The 10,924-nt window shown below is 42.4% G+C and overlaps 1 non-coding gene across 1 annotated transcript; it reads left to right on the top strand.

The window, feature by feature from the left end:
• The first annotated feature begins 4,953 nt into the window (after positions 1 to 4,953).
• LOC111759199 (U6 spliceosomal RNA) lies at positions 4,954 to 5,060 on the top strand. Its single transcript, XR_002793269.1, has one exon. It is a non-coding gene; the product is annotated as a U6 spliceosomal RNA (small nuclear RNA).
• The last annotated feature ends 5,864 nt before the right edge of the window (positions 5,061 to 10,924 follow it).

The following is a 10,924-nucleotide window of genomic DNA, read 5'->3' as shown; positions in this document are numbered from 1 at the left end:
TGCAGAGGCAGGATGCAAGATCAAAACACAAAAATCAGTGGTATTTCTATACACTAATAATAAACAAGCCGAGGAAGAAATCAAGAAAAAAAATCCATTTGCAATAGCAACAAAAAGCCTCAAATATTCAGGAATTAATTTAACCAGGAATATAAAACTACAAACCACTACTAAAAAAAAAAAATCAAAGAAGTCCTAAAACAAATGGAAGGCCATTCCATGTTCATAGACTGAAAGACTAAACATCATGAAGTTGTCAGTTTTGCCCAACTTGATTTATAAAATCAATGCAATACCAATCAAAATTCCAACAGCCGACTTTACAGAAATAGAAAAGGCAATTACCAAATTTATTTGGAAGGGAAAGCCAAAAACATCCTAAAAAAGAAGAAAAAAGTCAAAAGACTCATACTCCCTGACTTTGAAGTGGATTATAAAGCTACAGTGGCCAAAACATCATGGCATTGACATAAAGATAGATATATTGACTGATGGAATTGAATTGAGAGCTCAGAAATAGACCCTCACCTCTATGAATTGACTATGGTCAACTGATTTTCAATAAGCCTACCAAGTCCACTTTTCTGGGACAGAGCAGTGTCTTCAATAAATAGTGCTAAGAGAACTGGATATCCATAACCAAAAGAATGAAGGAGGATCCCTATCACACTCCCTATATAAGAATCAACTAAAAATTTATCAGGGAAGCAGATTTGGCTCAACAGATAGAGCATCCGCCTGCCATATGGGAGGTCCAAAGTTCAAACCCTGGGCCTCCTGACCTGTGTGATGAGCTGGCCCATGCGCAGTGCTGATGCAATCAAGGAGTGCTGTGCCATGCAGGGGTGTCACCCGCATAGGGGAGCCCCACATGCAAGGAGTGTGCCCCATTAGAAGAACCGCCCAGCATGAAAAAAGTGCAGCCTGCCCATGAGTGGCACCACACACATGGAGAGCTGACGCAGCAAGATGATGCAACAAAGAGACATAGATTCCCGGTGCTGCTGACAAGAATATAAGTCGACACAGAAGAACACACAGCGAATGGACACAGAGAGCAGACAACTGGGCAGGGGCAGGCGCAGGGAGGCAGGGGGTTGGGGGAGGTGGGGAAGGAGAGAGAAATAAATAAAAAATAAAATCTTTTAAAAAATTAAAAATAGGCGGTGGACTTGGCCCAGTGGGCGTCCATCTACCACATGGGAGGTCCATGTTTCAAACCCCAGGCCTCCTTGACCCGTGTGGAGCTAGCCCATGGGCAGTGCTGATGCGTGCAAGGAGTGCCGTGCCACACAGGGGTGTCCCCCGTGTACGGGAGCCCCACGCCCAAGGAGTGCACCCCATAAGGAGAGCCGCCCAGCACGAAAAAAAGTGCAGCCTGCCCAGGAATGGTGCCGCACACACAGAGAACTGACACAACAAGATGATGAAACAAAAAGAAACACAGATTCCCATGCCACTGACAACAACAGAAGCGGACAAAGAAGACGCAGCAGGCAGTGGACTTCGTCCAGTGGTTAGAGTGTCCGTCTGCCACATGGGAGGTCCACAGTTCAAACCCCGGGCCTCCTTGACCCGTGTGGAGCTGGCCTACACACAGTGCTGATGCACGCAAGGAGTGCGCCCTGTAAGGAGAGCCGCCCAGCCCGAAAAGAAAGTACAGCCTGCCCAGGAATGGCGCCACACACACGGAGAGCTGACACAGCAAGATGACGCAACAAAAAAAGAAAACACAGATTCCTGTGCCGCTGACGACAACAGAAGTGGACAAAGAAGATGCAGCAAAACAGACAGAGAACAGACAACTGGGGGGGGGAGGGGAGAGAAATAAATAAATAAATAAATCTTAAAAAAAAAAAGAAAAGAAGAAGACGCAGCAAATAGACACAGAGAACAGACAACGCGGGGGGGGGGAGGAGAAAAAAATAAATAAATCTTTTTAAAAAAATAAAAATGTATCAAAGACCTAAACATAAAAACCAGGAAAATAACATCTACAAGACCGTATAGTAGGTGGAGACTCTCTTAAACCTTATACCCAAAGCAAAAGCAACAAAAGAAAAAATAGATAAATGGGACTATCTCAAAATTAACACTTCTGCGCCTCAGGAATTTGCAAAGAGCGTAAAAAGGCAGCCTACTCAATGGGAGAAAATATTTGGAAATCACACATCCAACAGGGGTCAAATATCCATGATATATAAAGAGATCTTACAACTCAACAGTAAAAAGAAAAATGACCCAATTTAAAAATAGGCAAAAGACCTAGATAGACATTTTTCTAAAGAAGAAATACAAATTGAAAAAAAGAAAAAAAAAGAAGAAATGCTCAGCATCACTGGCTATTAGGAGATTGCAAATCAAAGCTACAGTGAGTTTCATTTCACATCTACTAGAATGACCACTATTAGCAAAACAGGAAACTACAAGTGTTGGAGAGGATGTGGACAGATAAGAACACTTATTCACTGCCAGTGGGAATGTAGGATGGTACAGCCACTGTGGTGGTTCCTAAGAAAGTTAGATATAGATCTACCATGTGACCTAGCAATACTGCTACTAGGTATATACCCAGAAGAAATGAGAGCAGTGACATGAACAGACATCTGAATATCGATAGTCATAGCAGCATTATTCACAATTGCCAAGAGATGGAAACAGCCCAGGTGTCCATCAGTTGACAAATGGATAAACAAATTGTGGAATATGCACACAATGGAATATTATTCAGCTATAAGAAGAAATGAAGTTGTGAAGCATATGACAATATGGATGAACCTGGAGGACATTATGTAAAGTGAAGCAAGTCAGGCACGGAAGGACAAATATTGTATGACTTTGCTATTATGAACTAAATATGAGCAAACTCATGAAGTTAATAGCTATAATATAAATTTCCAGAGAATAGAATATGGTTAAAGAATGGAAAGCTGAAGTTTAATCTGTGTAGAATTAGTAAAAAATTGTTTGTAAAAGTTTGGAAATGAATAGAAATGGTGAAAGCACATCATATGATTTGTAATGTATAGTGCTAACATATGGTTATAATAGTGGTTTATTGTTGTTGTTTTATGGAGTAATGAAAATGCCCTAATATTGATTGAAGTGATGTATGTACAACTCAGTGATTATACCAAATGCCACTGATTATACACTTTAGATAAATTTTATGGCTTATGAACAAAAAAATAGGATGTGTTGGAGGGAAAATACACCAAATTGTAAGATATGGACTATATTTAGAAGTAATACTTTAGCTGATGCTCTTTCATAATTTGTTACAAATGTTTCACAAAAAATGCAAGATATTTGTGGTAGGGTGATGTATGGGAGCCCTGTATGAGGTTATGAATGTTTGTTTTGTAAATTCACAACTTTTGCTATATACTTATTGTTTATTTATATTCACGTATGAATGATATACTTCAATAAATTGTTTTTAAAATGAAACAAAAAGCAGTAGGATCTTGTGGAGGCCTCACTAGCCCTTCCCCCATCCTCTCACTGGCTCGCAGCCAAGCTGCCACCAACTCCTAGTGAAGATCCCTTATCCAAGTTCCAGAGAGAGCAGAGTAACCTTGTGCATATACTAGAAGCATGTATGCTGCCTGGGGCAAGGGACTGTGGCTGTAGGACATACAGTGCAGTGCCCAAGAATGTGAGGAAACTCTTTTCTAGGGAAGAGGGGATATTTGTATATGTATAAATGGGGGAATTCCTAGGTCACTTGTGCATGCCCAAGACAAGACTCACGCACAAAGAGCATACACAAAGAGAATCACTGAGGTCCATACACTTTGACCTGGAGCTATTCTCTAAACTTACTGTATTCGCTAAAAGAAAGCACTACACAGATTAATCTACAAAGAATGGGAAAAGTGGGGTGGTTTTTTTGTTTGTTTTTTTTGGTTTGGTTTGGTTTGGTTTGGTTTGGTTTGGTTTGGTTTGGTTTGGTTTGGTTTGGTTTGGTTTGGGTTTGGGTTACCTCCTGGCATTCAAGGAAAGTGCTTTCACAACACTAACTGGATAACAAGCTTAGGGAAAAGACACCTCAGAATATAAATTCCAATGACAACACACCAAAATATCAAAATGTCCAGGTTTCAACAAAATATTACAAAACATACAATAAAACAGGAAGTTATGTCCTAGCCAAAGAAGAAAATTAAAGCATTAGAAACCATTAATGATGAAGACCAGACCTGGGACATACCAGGTAAAGACTTTTTAAAACTGGTCCTAAATATTCTCAAAGAGCTAAAGGACAATATGGACAAAGAACTAAAGGAAACCAGGAAAACAACAGAGGAAAACAAAAATAATGTCAATAGAGAGATTGAAATTATGAAAAGGAAACGAAAGAGCTGAAGACCACAGTATCAGATATTTTAAAATTTCCTAGAGGAGTTAAAAACCGATTGGAGCTGGCGGAAGAAAGAATCAGTGAGCCTGAAGATAAGACAATTGAAATCATCCAGTCAGATAAGCAGAAAGAAGAAAGAATGAAGAAAAGTTAACAGATCCTGAAGAACCTGTGGTACACCATCAAGTGTACCAATATACATATTGAGGGAATAACAGAAGGAGAAGAGAAAGGGGCAGAGAGAATATCCGAAGAAATAATGGCTGACAATTTTCCAAATTTAACAAAAGACATAAATATACACATCCAAGACATTTGAACTCTAAACAGAATAAACCCAAATAGACCCACACCGTGGCATATTATAATCAACTGTCAAATGCCAAATATTAAGAGTGAATTCTGAAAACCACAAGAAAGAAGCAACATGTCACGTACAAGGGTGCCTCAATCAGATTAAATGTCAATTTTTAATCAGAAACCATGGAGGCAAGAAGACAATGAGAGGACAACTTTAAAGTGCTGAAAGCAAAAAACTGCCAACCAAGAATTATATATCCAGCAGAACTGTCTTTCAAAAATGAGGGACAGTGCTCGCTTCGGCAGCACATATACTAAAATTGGAATGATACAGAGAAGATTAGCATGGCCCCTGCGCAAGGATGACACGCAAATTCGTGAAGCGTTCCATATTTTTCAGCTATGAAAAAAACAGAAGAATACAAGTGCTGGAGAGGATGTGAAGGAAGGGGAACACTCATCCACTGCTGGTGGGAATGCAGAAGGATCCAACCATTCTGGAGAACAGTATGGCGGTTTCTCAAAAAACTAGCCATAGATTTGCCATATGACCCAGCAATACCACTGCTGGGAATATACCCAGCAGAACTGAAAACAAGAACACAAACCAATATATGTACACCAATGTTCATAGCAGTATTGTTCACTATTGCCAAAAGTTGGAATCAACCCAAATGCCCATCAACAGACGAGTGGATCAATAAAATGTGGTATATACACACAATGGAATACTACTCGGCTGTAAGAACAAACACACTACAAACACATGTGATAACATGGATGAATCTTGAGAACCTTATGTTGAGTGAAGCAACCCAGACATTGAAGGACAAATACTACATGACCTCAATGATATGAAATAAACAAGCTGCCCTAGATAGCAAGAGACTGAACGATAGGCTTGCAGGAAATCGGAGGATGGAGGAAGGATATGAGCTGATGTCTGCAGGGGTGGAATTTAAGACGAGATGGTGGTAAGTATGAACACAAAGAAGAGATAAAAGGGGGGCAAGGGGTTGCCTTTGCTTGGGGCTTTGCGGGTTTGAGGGTGGCTGGGGAGGGACGGGTGGGTAACGTTGCCCAAAAGTGGGGGGAGGGAGGGGTAGCATACGAACCAGGAGAGGGTCAGGTGTTGGTGGAGAGTAAAATGCCGATAAAATCATATCAAAATATAATAAAGAGGGTTACCTGTTTAGAATGCTCGGAGGGGAGGGTCTGATGCAGGACGGGCTCCTGGGGAATGTCTAAATGCTCATTCTGCCAGAGTGGGTGACACCATGGGGTAGAAACCCAAGTAGTGAGAGTGGGGGTGGACCCACATCCTGGGGAGGACTAATGCCATCCAATAGAGGGAACTGTATCCCTCGAGAGAAAGGGTGGCTCCCAGGGCATTGGGGCAGTTGAGCAAGTTAGGCCCTGAACACTATTCCATCTATCTCTGGAAGTGGCTCCTCAGGAAACGGAGGTTGGCTATCACTGAGGGCACCAAGGTGGAAGGGAAAATGGACGTTAAATGTGTGGAACCAAAGTAAATGGGGGGTAAGAGAGGAGTTTCTTGAGAGTACACAAGGATGGATATAAAACATGTAATATTACACCATAACATATAGGAGATGACAGACTGATAATGTAAACCATAATGTAAAACATAGGATAACTAAAAATGTAAAGAACTGTGTATCCTAAAGTATGCACCATAATGTAAACACAGATGTCACCTTGTTAGAAAGCTAATGTCTCAGACTCTGTACATCACTTTAAGTAAATATGATATGAATAGGGCGTAAGAGTATCACTGTGGAAGGGAAAAGGTTTTCTGGTGGATGTGTGGGAGTGCTGTATATTATATATATACATTGCTGTGGTCTAGGACTCCTGTGAAGAAAAGCTGAATAATTAGAGGGGGGGGGGGAAAAAAAAAAAAAAAAAAAAAAAATAGGATGTGGAATTTTTTCAAGTCAACATTCTTTATCTAAGTTCTTTATCTAACTTTATCCAAGTTCTTTATCTATCCTTTAAACTCATCGCTATATGCCATTCCCTAGTAAGGGACCATGACATTATATTGGGCTTCAAATTTCGGGGAGTTCTGGATCACAGAGTGTTTCAACAATGGCAATGGAGGGATACTGGTATGGGATACCAATGACAGGTGATATATGACTGACAGGGAGCTGTACAGAACATATGTCCAGGGTGCATGGTAATGTTTGGATATACTCATAGTGGCAACAATTAAAAACCACAGTAGGGGGGGTACTGGGTTCCTGGCCAGTGGTGCTCTGTCGTGGTCCCTAGGGGAGCAGCGACAGTCTCCCAGGTACAGTGGTGGGGACCGGGAGGGAGTGAGGGTTCAACAGTGAGCCCCTGATACTAATGACTATGCTTGTGAGCTGATAAACCCAAAATAATAACAAGGCCTAGAGCAACTTTGTGCCTGGGAATTTCCTTCTGTCAGCCTTCATGTTACTCAAATGTGGCCAGTCTCGAAGCCAAACTCAGCATGTAAATGCAATGCCTTCCCCCCAGCGTGGGACATGACACCCGGGGATGAGCCTCCCTGGCAACGAGGGACCACTATCAACTACCAACTGATGATGCAACTGGAAAATGACCTTATACGGAAGGTTCAATGCGGATCAGCAGAATATCCATGTCTACATAAAATACCATGACTTTAAAATGCTGTTTGACCTAAAGTAAGGGGGAAATGGAAAGGAGAAATGAGTTTATATGGCTACGAGTTTCTAAAAAAGAGTCTGGAGGCTGGCAGAAGGTTTACCCTCATGCACAACTGAGCAGAGTCTGAGAGACAGATAAAGCAGATACAACCCCCAGATATTGGTTCCTTTGAGGGCTAAAGAGACCCATGGGAGTTATGGTCATGGCCGATGGGGTTAACTACCAGGGCAGATGGCCCCTCTTTGGAAATGGTGTTTATGTGTGATGAATCTGGACTCAGATGGGATCTCCCTTCATAAGACTTTCATGCTAATGTGCTGGAGGTGCAGTTAATGTTGGGGTTTAAGATATATTTAGGGGATTTGAATCTCTGGACTGACAATGTGATAGCCAGATCCTGAGCCTCAACAGACTCCAGCACCTACAATCTGATTTATTGGACTTACCACACTCAGCTAAGATGGAGGTGAAGAAGGACAACCACCACACCATGGAGCCTAGAGTGATTACAACTGAAAATGGGAGGATTGCATCCAGCATCCAGGTGGAATCTGAGCCTCCTCTTGACATAAAGGTGCAATGGACACAACCAATCCAGTGTCCACATAGAAGAGGTGGCATTGGATTGGGAAAAGTGGACATAATGGACAAAGGGTATGGGGAAAGGCAGGAAGAGATGAGAGGTGGAGGCGTCTTCGGGACATGGAGCTGCCCTGGATGGTGCTTCAGAGGTAATCACCGGACATTGTAAATCCTCACAGGGCCTACATGATGGAATAGAGGAGAGTATGGGCCATGATGTGAACCAATGTATATGAGGTGCAGAGGTGCCCAAAGATGTACTTACCAAATCCAATGGATGTGTCATGATGATGGGAACGAGTGTTGTTGGGGGGGCGGAGAGGGGGGGTGGGGGGGGTGGGGTTGAATGGGACCTCACATATATATTTTTAATGTAATATTATTACAAAGTCAATAAAAAATAAAAAAATTAATAAAAAAAAAAAAAAGAACTGTGTATCCTAAAGTATGCACCATAATGTAAACACAGATGTCACCTTGTTAGAAAGCTAATGTCTCAGACTCTGTACATCACTTTAAGTAAATATGATATGAATAGGGCGTAAGAGTATCACTGTGGAAGGGAAAAGGTTTTCTGGTGGATGTGTGGGAGTGCTGTATATTATATATATACATTGCTGTGGTCTAGGACTCCTGTGAAGAAAAGCTGAATAATTAGGGGGGGGGGGAAAAAAAAAAAAAAAAGAAAAAAATAGGATGTGGAATTTTTTCAAGTCAACATTCTTTATCTAAGTTCTTTATCTAACTTTATCCAAGTTCTTTATCTATCCTTTAAACTCATCACTATATGCCATTCCCTAGTAAGGGACCATGACATTATATTGGGCTTCAAATTTCGGGGAGTTCTGGATCACAGAGTGTTTCAACAATGGCAATGGAGGGATACTGGTATGGGATACCAATGACAGGTGATATATGACTGACAGGGAGCTGTACAGAACATATGTCCAGGGTGCATGGTAATGTTTGGATATACTCATAGTGGCAACAATTAAAAACCACAGTAGGGGGGGTACTGGGTTCCTGGCCAGTGGTGCTCTGTCGTGGTCCCTAGGGGAGCAGCGACAGTCTCCCAGGTACAGTGGTGGGGACCGGGAGGGAGTGAGGGTTCAACAGTGAGCCCCTGATACTAATGACTATGCTTGTGAGCTGATAAACCCAAAATAATAACAAGGCCTAGAGCAACTTTGTGCCTGGGAATTTCCTTCTGTCAGCCTTCATGTTACTCAAATGTGGCCAGTCTCGAAGCCAAACTCAGCATGTAAATGCAATGCCTTCCCCCCAGCGTGGGACATGACACCTGGGGATGAGCCTCCCTGGCAACGAGGGACCACTATCAACTACCAACTGATGATGCAACTGGAAAATGACCTTATACGGAAGGTTCAATGCGGATCAGCAGAATATCCATGTCTACATAAAATACCATGACTTTAAAATGCTGTTTGACCTAAAGTAAGGGGGAAATGGAAAGGAGAAATGAGTTTATATGGCTACGAGTTTCTAAAAAAGAGTCTGGAGGCTGGCAGAAGGTTTGCCCTCATGCACAACTGAGCAGAGTCAGAGAGACAGATAAAGCAGATACAACCCCCAGATATTGGTTCCTTTGAGGGCTAAAGAGACCCATGGGAGTTATGGTCATGGCCGATGGGGTTAACTACCAGGGCAGATGGCCCCTCTTTGGAAATGGTGTTTATGTGTGATGAATCTGGACTCAGATGGGATCTCCCTTCATAAGACTTTCATGCTAATGTGCTGGAGGTGCAGTTAATGTTGGGGTTTAAGATATATTTAGGGGATTTGAATCTCTGGACTGACAATGTGATAGCCAGATCCTGAGCCTCAACAGACTCCAGCACCTACAATCTGATTTATTGGACTTACCACACTCAGCTAAGATGGAGGTGAAGAAGGACAACCACCACACCATGGAGCCTAGAGTGATTACAACTGAAAATGGGAGGATTGCATCCAGCATCCAGGTGGAATCTGAGCCTCCTCTTGACATAAAGGTGCAATGGACACAACCAATCCAGTGTCCACATAGAAGAGGTGGCATTGGATTGGGAAAAGTGGACATAATGGACAAAGGGTATGGGGAAAGGCAGGAAGAGATGAGAGGTGGAGGCGTCTTCGGGACATGGAGCTGCCCTGGATGGTGCTTCAGAGGTAATCACCGGACATTGTAAACCCTCACAGGGCCTACATGATGGAATAGAGGAGAGTATGGGCCATGATGTGAACCAATGTATATGAGGTGCAGAGGTGCCCAAAGATGTACTTACCAAATCCAATGGATGTGTCATGATGATGGGAACGAGTGTTGTTGGGGGGGGGGATAGGGGGGGTGGGGGGGGTGGGGTTGAATGGGACCTCACATATATATTTTTAATGTAATATTATTACAAAGTCAATAAAAAATAAAAAAATTAAAAATTTAAAAAAAAAAAAAAAAAAAAAAAAATGAGGGACAGAATAATACATTGCCAGATTAACAAAAGCTGAGAGAATTCATCACCACTGGACTGACCTTACAAGAGATACTAAAGTTCTGCATGTTGAAAGGAAAGGACAATGAACAACAAATTAAAACCATAAGAAGAAATAAAGATCTCCAGTGAGGGTAATGACAGGGATAAATATAAGTGCTAGTACTGCTTTATTTTTGGTTTGTAACTCCACTTTTTATCTCTTTCAGGATCTAAAAGACATTGTGAGGCATTAAAAAATGTATAAAATGTTGGGAAGCGGACTTGGCCCAGTGGTTAGGGCATCTGCCTACCACATGGGAGGTCTGCGGTTCAAACCCCGGGCCTCCTTGACCCATGTGGAGCTGGCCCATGCGCAGTGCTGATGCGCGCAAGGAGTGCCCTGCCACGCAGGGGTGTCCCCGCACAGGGGAGTCCCATGCGCAAGGAATGCACCCATAAGGAGAGCCGCCCAGTGCAAAAGGAAGTGCAGCTTGCCCAGGAATGGGGCCGCACACATGGAGAGCTG

This window comes from Dasypus novemcinctus, chromosome 8, assembly GCF_030445035.2.
Source record: "Dasypus novemcinctus isolate mDasNov1 chromosome 8, mDasNov1.1.hap2, whole genome shotgun sequence".
NCBI lineage: Eukaryota > Metazoa > Chordata > Mammalia > Cingulata > Dasypodidae > Dasypus > Dasypus novemcinctus.
The sequence above is the reverse complement of the archived record's forward strand: the minus strand, read 5'-3'. Positions and strand labels throughout refer to the sequence as shown.